Raw genomic sequence first — 10,360 nt, forward strand, 5'->3', positions numbered from 1 at the left:
CCTGGTGGCCCTGTGGAAGGAACTCCTGTGGCTGTCTGAGCCCCGAGCTCTTCAGAAGGGCTACCGTCTCTCCTCCGCCTGTGACCAGCCACTGCGGAGGTGCAGAGAGAACCCAACTTCCCCCTTCTTGGGCTCTTGTAGCCCAGAGCCCAGGGCAGCTGACCTCCCAGAGGAGGGACATGTCACCAGCCAGCATTTGCATAGCAAGCCTGGGCACTGTTTTGGAGGGACCAGCTCTGGGGCACCACCCCACTAGAGGCTTTTGGACTTTGCAGCACCAGACCACAATGCTGGAGATTAGCTGGTGGCAGCAGCTGCCAGCTCTCCTGCAAAGCGTGGTGTAGTGGTTAAGAGCAGTGGTTTGGAGCGGTGGAGTCTGATCTGGAGAACCGGGTTTGATTCCCCACTCCTCCACATGAGCGGCGGAGGCTAATCTGGTGAACTGGACTTGTTTCCTCACTCCCACACACGAAGCAAGTCACAGCTCTCTCAGCCCCACCTACCTTGCAGGGTGTCTGTTGTCGGGAGGGGAAGGGAAGGCGATTGTAAGCCAGTTTGATTCTGCTTTAAGTGGTAGAGAAAGTCGGCATATAAAAACCAACTCTTCTTCTTCTTCTTCTTCTTCTTCTTCTTCTTCTTCTTCTTCTTCTTCTTCTTTGCCAGCCCACAGGCCGTGGTGCATTGTGCCATGTGCCACTTGTGGGATAAGAGGCCTCAGTGCCCAGAGAGTGCCAAGGGAGCTCAGGGTCCTGCCCCTTTCCACACTCCCACCCGCCATGGGAATGCTCATTACTGTGTGCAGACTGCGTGCGCCACGGGGCTTTTCTCCCTTGGCAAGCGACTTCGAGGAAGGTGTGGCTGTGGTTGCAGAACAGCTCAGCCCAGCAAACCACCGTCTGCACCCTCCCCCACCCTCCTGTGACTGAGGGAAGACTGGAGAGTTGGCGACTTCTCAATTTACAAAAGACACAGCTAAGGGGGGGGGGGGACATGATAGAAGTTTATAACATTAAATTGTGGAACTCCCTGCCCCAGGATGTGGTGATGGCTGCCAAGTTGAAAGGTTTTGGGAGGGGAGTGGACACGTTCATGGAGGAGAAGGCTATCCATGGCTACTAGTCAAAATGGATTCTAGTCATGATGCATACCTGTTCTCTCCAGGATCCGAGGAGCAGACCTGTTACCTTAGGTGCTGTAAAGGAACACAGGCAGGATAAATGCTGCTGCAGCCGCCTTGTTTGGGAGCTTCCTAGAGGTGCCTGGTTGGCCACTGTGTGAACGGACTGCTGGACTTGATGGGCCTGGCTCTGATCTAGCAGGTCCTTTTTTATGTTCTTATGCGCAGGGTGGGGAGAGTTGACAAAGAGGACTTTTCTCCCTCTCCCAAAGAGTTTTCTCCCTCTCCCATTAGTAGCCATGTTTCCCTTTCATATCCAGATATGGATTGCATCCCTCACAAACACAGTCATGCTGCTGCCAAGATTGTCTGCCCACCCTTTGAAAAAAATTGGCGCATGCATAGCGTTGCTCAAGAATAATGCGGCGCTGCCCCCAATGCATTCATGGGGGCCCACCTGCTAAATGTCTGCCCTTCACCATCTCCACTCTCAGCTATATTCTGTCACACATGAGAGGGTAAAAATCCCGTTGTAGGCACACCCTGCTGATGTTACAGAAGCAGAGTGACTGTGCTCTTCCAAGGAACCAGCAATTTTCGCAATCCCCAAATGCAACCGCTCCCCTCCCCTTGCAGTTCTGAGTGGAAAATTCATAGAGTTGGAAGGGACCACCAGGTCTAGTCCAACCGCCTGCACAATGCAGGAAATTCACAACTACCTCTTCCCACACACACCCAGTAACCCCTACTCCATGCCCAGAAGATGGCCAAGATGCCCTACCTCTCATCAGCTGCTTAAGGTCCTAGAATCAGCATTGCTGACAGATGGACATCTAGCCTCTTCTTACAAACCTCCAGGGAAGGAGAGCTTACCATCTCCCAAAGAAGCCTGTTCCACTGAGGAACCGCTCTGACCGTTAGGAAATTCTTCCTAATGTCTAGACGGAAACTCTTTTGATTTAATTTCCACCCGTTGGTTCTGGTCCGACCTTCTTGGGAAACAGAAAACAACTCAGCACCCTCCTCTATATGACAGACCTTCAAGTACTTGAACATGGTTATCTCATGTCCCCTCTCAGTCTTCTCCTCTCCAGGCTAAACATACCCAGCTCCTTCAACCTTTCCTCGTATGATTTGGTCTCCAGACCCCTCACCATCTTTGTTGCCTGCTCCATTCTGGCCCTCAGACCCTCTGCCTAATGCAGCAGCTGCCCAGTCTTCCAAGGGTGGCGAGTCGGCGGCTTGGCGAAGGCATGCCAAGAGCTCTAGTCCCTCACCCAACAGATGTGGCTGTCAAAGATGACCACTGAGGCTCACCATCTTTGTTGCCCCCCCCCTGGACACCCAAAACTGAACACAATACCCCAGGTGAGGTCTAACCAGAGTAGAGTAAAGCGATACCAGCACTTTGCGTGATGTGGACACTATGCTTCTGTTAATGCAGCCCAAGACTGCATTTGCCTTTTTAACTACCGCATCACACTGCTGACTCATGTTCAGTGTTTGGTCTACTCAGACCCCAAGATCCTTTTTGCACACACTACTGCTAAGACAAGTCTCCCCCATCCTATAATTATGCATTTGTGAAGAACCGTCCCCAGCCCAGCGTGGAGAAAGACAGTCAATGGCTAGGTCACGGAGAGCAGCTGTGCCCCCACCCTTTTTGAATGGATGGTGAAACCGGAACCAGCTGAGCTGGTGCTCACACACACCATAGGTGTGTCCTTCTTGCCGCTGAGTTCAAGGACAGGCAAGAACCGCATTTCCTTCTCCCCGTGTTTTTCCCGTGATGTTTCACGAGGTTGCCTTTGCCAGTGAAGCTTCTGTCACACTCGAAACACTCATAGGGTTCTTCTCCTGTGTGGGTTCTCCGCTCTCTGGCTAGTTTTGATTTCACGTGAAAGCTTCGCAAGAATCCCTTTTCTGCAATCTGTTCACTGGAAAAAGCCGAATAAACACTGAAGTCAGCACGTTTGACAGGGAGGAAGGAAGGGCCTGTCACAAACAGGGAACTGGCAACAGGGAGTCTCCAAAATAACCCAGAGAAGAGTGAAAAACATCTGGGCAGTGTGCTAGCCAGTGTGGAGTAGTAGAATCATAGAATCATATTGTTGGAAGGGACCACCAGGGTCACCAAGTCCAACCCCCTGCACAATGCAGGAAATTCACAATTGCCTCCCCCACACACACCCAGTGACCCCCTACTTCATGCCCAGAAGATGGCCAAGGTGCCCTCCGTCTCATGAACTGCCTAAATATATAGGGCCAGACTAGTATCTGGGAGACCCAGGTTCGAATCCCCACTTTGCCTTGGAAACTTGCTGAGTGGTTTTGAGCCAGTCACACACGCTCAGTCTAGCCTACCTCCCAGGGGTGTTGTGAGGATAAACTGGAAGGAAAGGAGAAGGATGGAAGCTGCTTTGGTTCTCCACTGCAGAGAAAGGCAGGGTATAAATAAAGAAAATAAATGGTGAAATCAGCAAATTACCCAAAACTAGGAAGGACCTCAGGGGCACTAGAAAGTGCATGAGCGTTAGGAAATATCCGGGACAGCTGCCTTCCCTGTGGTGCGTTACCCAATGCTGAGCCAGCCCTGAGGGCTGAGCAAATCTCTTCCCACATTCCTGGCATTCAAAGGGTTTCTCTCTGTCCCAGAGGACTGGAGAATGGCGAATGTAACACCCATTTATAAAAAAAGGTTCCAGGAGGGACCCAGGAAATTACAGGCCAGTTAGCTTAATGTCTGTTCCGGGTAAATTAGTGGAAAGTATTATTAAAGATAGAATTGTCAAGCATATAGAAGGGCAAGGTCTGCTGGGCAAAACCCAACATGGCTTCTGTAAGGGTAGGTCCTGTCTCACTAACCTATTAGAGTTTTTTGAAAGTGTCAATAAGCATCTGGACAGGAATGAGCCTGTGGATATTGTGTATTTGGATTTCCAAAAAGCTTTTGACAAAGTCCCCCACCAAAGACTGCTAAGCAAACTTCATAGTCACGGGATAAGAGGACAAGTCCTCTTATGGATTGAGAGCTGGCTGAAAAATAGGAAGCAGAGAGTAGGAATCAATGGTCAGTTCTCCCAATGGCGGGATGTGAGCAGTGGGGTGCCTCAGGGATCTTTGTTGGGACCGGTGCTTTTCAACCTGTTCATCAATGACCTGGAGCAGGGGTTAAACAGTGAAGTAGCCAAGTTTGCAGATGACACCACATTATTTAGGGTGGTTAAAACAAAATCGGACTGTGAAGAGCTCCAGAAGGATCTCTGCATACTGGAAGAATGGGCATTAAAATGGCAAATGAGATTCAATGTGAGCAAGTGTAAAGTGATGCATATTGGGGCAAAAAATCCCAACTTCACATATACACTGATGGGATCTGTGCTGGCAGCGACAGACCAAGAAAGGGATCTTGGGGTGGTAGTGGATAGCTCAATGAAGATGTCAACCCAGTGTGCGGCTGCTGTAAAAAAAAGGCAAATTCCATGCTGGCTATAATTAGACGAAGAATAGAGAATAAAACTGATGATATCATACTGCCCTTGAACAAATCTATGGTGAGACCACACTTGGAATACTGTGTACAGTTCTGGTCACCACACCTAAAAAAAGATATTACAGAGCTTGAGAAGGTGCAGAAAAGAGCAACCAAAATGATTAGGGGCCTAGAGCAACTGTCCTATGGAGAGCGGTTGAGACGCTTAGGGCTGTTTAGCTTGGAAAGAAGGCGGCTGAGGGGAGACATGATAGAGGTCTATAAAATTATGCACGGTTTGGAGAGAGTGGACAGGGAGACGTTTTTCTCCCTCTCCCATAATACTAGAACGCGGGGTCATCTGCTAAAGCTGGAGGGTGAGAGATTCAAAACAGATAAAAGGAAGTATTTTTTCACACAACACATTGTTAAATTGTGGAACTCCCTGCCCCAGGATGTGGTGATGGCTGCCAGCTTGGAGGGCTTTAAGAGGGGAGTGGACATATTCATGGAGGAGAGGGGTATTCATGGCTGTTAGTTAGAATGGATATTAGTCATGCTGCATACCTATTCTCTCTAGTATCCGAGGCGCATGCCTATTATTTTGGGTGCGGTGGAACATAGGCAGGATGGTGCTGCTGCACTGGTCTTGTTTGTGGGCTTCCTAGAGGCCCCTGGTTGGCCACTGTGTGAACAGACTGCTGGACTTGATGGGCCTTGGTCTGATCCAGCAGGGCCTTTCTTATGTTCTTATGGTGTGGATTCTCTGTTGTATGGTGAGGGTCCCTTTGTCAATGAGCTGCTTTTTACACTGGAGGCATCCGGTGGGCTTCTCCCCAGTGTGGATTCTCTCGTGGATCACTGGGGCCCCTCTGGCCGCAAACTGCTTCCCACAGTGGAAGCATTCATGCAGCTTCTCTCCTGTGTGGATTCTCTTGTGCTTCAAAAGGTTCAATTTCTCTACAAAGCTCTTCCCGCACCTGGGACAGGAGTGCTATATGATCAGGTCGCTTCCTGAAATAAAGAAGGAAGGCAGGCCGGAGTCACTCCCTGTGCGAGGAGAGAGACAGAACATGGTTGGCCCTACCATTCAAGAACCTGACAGGCCAAAAGGGCAATTGGTGCTGTGCTCCCCCCTCCTGGGGCAGTAAAGAGTCAAGCAGGCTGTGAGAACTAAAGGAATAGAATCATAGAATTGGAAGGGACCACCAGGGCCATCTAGTCCAACCCCCTGCACAATGCAGGGAATTTACAACCACCTCACTCCCCACACGCACCCAGTGATCCCTACTCCATGCCCAGAAGATGGCCAAGGTGCCCTCCCTGTCATGATCTGCTTAAGGTCATAGAATCAGCCTTGCTGACAGATGGCCATCTAGCCTCTGCTTCAAAACCTCCAGGGAAGGAGAGCTCACCACCTCCCAAGGAAGCCTGTTCCACTGAGGAACCGCTCTGACTGTTAGAAAATTCTTCCTAATGTCTAGGCGGAAACTCTTTTGATTTAATTTCAACCTGTTGGTTCTGGTCCGACCTTCTGGGGCAACAGAAAACAACTCAGCACCCTCCTCTATATTTCAGCCCTTTAAGTACTTGATCATTGTGTATGTGTGTGTATGAGATGTATCTTGGGGAGGGGCTGTGGCTCAGTGGTAGAACATCTCCTTGGCATGCAGAAGGTCCCAGGTTCAATCCCCGGCAGCATTTCCAGTTAAAGGGACTAGGCAGGTAGGTGACGCGAAAGACCTCTGCCTGAGACCCTGGAGAGCTGCTGCTGCTCTGAGTAGACAATACTGACTTTGATGGATCCAGGGTCTGATTCAGTATAAGGCAGCTGCATGTGTGTTCATGTGTGTTCCCCACCCCCACCTGTGGATATTGAGGATATTTCTCTCTCACACCCCTTCAAGAGAAGTTTGGCTTGGCTACTGTAATGAAGCTAGTGAAAAAAGCTCCTTTTTTTACTACAATAGCATCAAGGAAAGCAACATTTTAAAGACATTTTAAAATCTGAAATTGTTTTTATTTAGTGACTTTGTTCTAAGCAGAAGGATTTAAACAGCTCCCCCCCCCTTTCCAAATAACATTGGACTTTTAGTGCAAAATCATCTTCAGTGGATAAAAATCTTCATTTCTCTGAAGTACAGTACGTCGTTACAGGCACAAAAGAAACATTTCTTTTTTTAAAGAATACGCATCTTGACTTTGTTATCAAACCCTGGGCCCCTCCGGCTGCTCCCCAGGGGCATGACGCAGAACCAGGGCCTGCCGGAGAGCCCCCAAACACCGCAGTTGGGTGGGGAGCCCTACGTGGGGTGAGAGCTTAACTTCCCTGTTAACTGGGCACCCATTCCCCTTTGGGGTTGGTTGGGGATCTTATGTTAAGGGCCCTGTTGAAACAAGCTGCTTTTCTTGAAAACAGGAGTCCCCTGAACATTGCAAACAGTCGTCTCTGGGTTTTGCTGGGTCAATTTTTATTTTGTGGTGCTTAACAAGTCCGTCAGTCACTGCCAGGGCAGGGGGCCGTCATTTGCAGCTAACATCCTCTCAGAAAAAATCCTAGTCTGAAGACGTTCACTTAATTAGGGAGCAAAGAGGCATGGCATCCCTCCTGCCCCCACGCCATGGATAGGGTTGCCAGGTCCCTCTTCGCCATTGGCAGGAGGGTTTTGGGGTGGAGCCTGAGGGGGGCAGGGTTTGGGGAGGGGAGGGACTTCAACGCCATAGAGTCCAATGGCCAAAGCGGCCCTTTTCTCCAGGGGAACTGATCTCTCTTGGCTGGAGATCAGTTGTAGTAGCAAGAGATCTCCAGCCACCACCTGGAGGTTAGGCTGGAGCAAAAAAGGCACGTTTACTATAAAAGTCAAGCTGAGAGAAAGTATAGTAAGGGCTCTATAAATGACATACAAACTCTTATTCTATAAGCCAGTGAATTTAGTGACAAAAGTGAAAAAATTACATACAATCTAATAAAGGAAACTTATGAAAATAACTATTTTTTCACTTTTGTCACTAAATTCACTGGCTTATAGAATAAGAGTTTGTATGTCATTTATAGAGCCCTTACTATACTTTCTCTCAGCTCACCACCTGGAGGTTGGCAACCCATGGAGGTTAGGGTGAAATGTAATCTGTTCAGCTTCCCCAGATAAGGAAGTGTGTCCCAGAGTGATCTGACCAAGCCTTGGTCGTTGATGTAGAATTTGAACTCGGGTCAGCTACAAGACTATGGCTCCCTAACATTTTGGCAGACGGGCCCCTTTATATTGTGGCACCTTGTCATGGCAACCCACAAATAACTCTCACCGGTGGGCTATGGGCAATGGGTACACACACACAGCGATACAGGTCGTTCTCTAACATTGTGGGGGGAGCCCCCATAGGACAACTCCTGTGCTTCTCTTGCAACGCCACTAGCGCCACGTGAGCAGGGCTCACCCCCCACCCCCCATCTCCGCATGCCGTGGGGGGTGGCTGGTGTTGGGGCCCCCAACGAGAGCAATACTAGTTTAAGTACCGAGGCACTGGCCTTCTACCAGTTGGAATTCAAATCTTAAGACTTGATTTTTCTGTTGCAAAAATATTGGTTAAGCGATTCTGAACATGGGGTGGGAATTTCCCAGAGGAGGGGAAAGGAAAGACCACCCAAATAACTGCTGATTAACCCGCCCTTTGGCTTGGGGAGATATTTTCAACACATAACAAAATTTCTCTCTGACAAAGAAGAAAGTGCAAAGTAATTCCATTAGTCCTTTGTTCTGTTTTACAAATAAAGATATTGTATATATATATATATACCCTTTATATAAATAGATTTATATATTTTAATCGATATTTTTCTACGGAGAGGAAGCAAACGCTCTCCCTCTTTCCTGCTTTATGCGACATCATTCCAGACTCCGTTCCTGTAAGGAACCATCTAGGGCCCACAAAAACCTGACTCCTCAAAAGAGCCAACCAGCCTCCCCACCCCCACCCCCACCCCCACCACCCCCCTGACTCCCCCACCCCCACCCCATGCTGTCTGTTTAGCCATGAGCAGCGCAGTTGGGTAGAGCTGTCTTGGCACAGCTGCTGACCCCCCCATCTCCAAACGGCGTCGGTCAGGAAGGCCTCTCCAGGGAGAAATCATCGGCCTCCTTCCCCCCAAGACATCACGTCCCTTCCCTCGAGCAGGGAGGCTCTGACAACTCCAAGTGACGGTTTCTCATCACGACGTATGGCCAGCCACAGAGCTGAGCATGTTCCACATGCACATCAAGGGACCTGGAGAGCATGGGACGCTCACCCGCCCCCCGCCCCCCCGGCAGCCCTGGGACCCAGTCCTGGGGGCGGCATTTTCAGTCGCCGGTGCCCTGTGATTGACCGTGCCTCAAAGTCCTCTCTCCTCTTGCTGGCAGTTTCTTCTATGTTATCTCGGATATTTGGGCTACACTTTTCCAAAATCAAATCCAGAGTGCGCATGTGTTAGTTTTACCAAGACGCAAAAATGTCAGTCCTTCACACGGAGTGCGTCCCAGGCATCTCTCGGTCTGCCTTCAGAACGGCACACGGTGACTTTTCTCACTTCCTGCCTGCCACAGAAGATGCTGCCGTCCCACTTTCTACCACACCTGAAATCTTCCCCGTGCTCAAAGGGATGGGAGCGAAGAGCCAGGAGGAAACGGGGGGGGGGGGATTCTCCCACAGGAAGGGTAACAGGGCTGTGTTTCCCATTCGCTCCGCTTCTCGATTCAGCATTTTTGATGTTGGTATTTTACAGTACTGGCAACAAGTACAGCAGTTCCGTGGTGACTCCGTGGTCAGAGGGTCGCCCGTCGTGCAGGAGCCGGGCAGGCCCGTGGCAGCACCGCCTGGATCCGTTTCAGGCTCGGCTGGCTAGGCGGCTCACTCTCTCCGAGAAATCCTGGCACACCACCGCCTGCAGGGAGCTCGCCTTTCATTCCAGGCGGTGCTTCATTTGTGAAAGGGGAGCTCTTTTCTTTCCAAAAGAGCTAGAACAGTCACAGAAAGCCTGGATCTTCACTCAGGAACCAGGAACAGGCTCTCTTGGTGCCCGGAACTTGAGAAATGGACTACATTCTAGGTCCCGGGTGACGCTGTAATTCTTGCAAAACTGTTTTTTTTTAACTGCCTGTCTTGATTCCCCCCCCCCTCAGTGAACCCAGAATCCTGGGAAGGGGGGCTGTGTTTTACAGAGAACCCCCTGTAAGGAGATTAGTCCAGCCTCCAGTCCAGAGGTCCCTCTGCAGTCCTCAGGGTTTGGTTGTGTCTATCCACACAGCCCACCCCTGGCTTGTGCAAAAAAAATATTTTTTAAAAAAGAAGTGGATATTTAACGGAAGACACAAAGAAATGTGTTCCTCTTGATAAAAGAGTCTCCTTCAGAAAGGTCTTGAGGAGGGAAGAGCTGTTGGATGCAGACTGCCGGACAGATGTCTCTGCTGGGGAGAGGTTCCCCGCCTTTTCTGAAGCGCCCAGTCCATGGGGTTTAGTGCGGTGGGGGCACTGGGGTCCTCTGCATCCCAGTGGATTCTGTATCCGTCAGCATTTTACAGGCTAGACTGGGGCTGCGCTCTCTTCTTTACGGCAAGGGTTTTCAAAGCGAAAAAGAAGTGTCTATAAAATATAGCATTCTGTAGAATTATTTGCACCCCGCAAAGACAGTCCTGCTGGTTCACCCCTGGGGGCCAGGGGTGGGTCACCTGTGGACAATGGCTCCACCACTGTACACATCGAAACATGAACACGATGGAACAAACGCTTCCTATGAG

Source organism: Euleptes europaea, chromosome 7 (assembly GCF_029931775.1).
Source record: "Euleptes europaea isolate rEulEur1 chromosome 7, rEulEur1.hap1, whole genome shotgun sequence".
NCBI classification, from domain to species: domain Eukaryota; kingdom Metazoa; phylum Chordata; class Lepidosauria; order Squamata; family Sphaerodactylidae; genus Euleptes; species Euleptes europaea.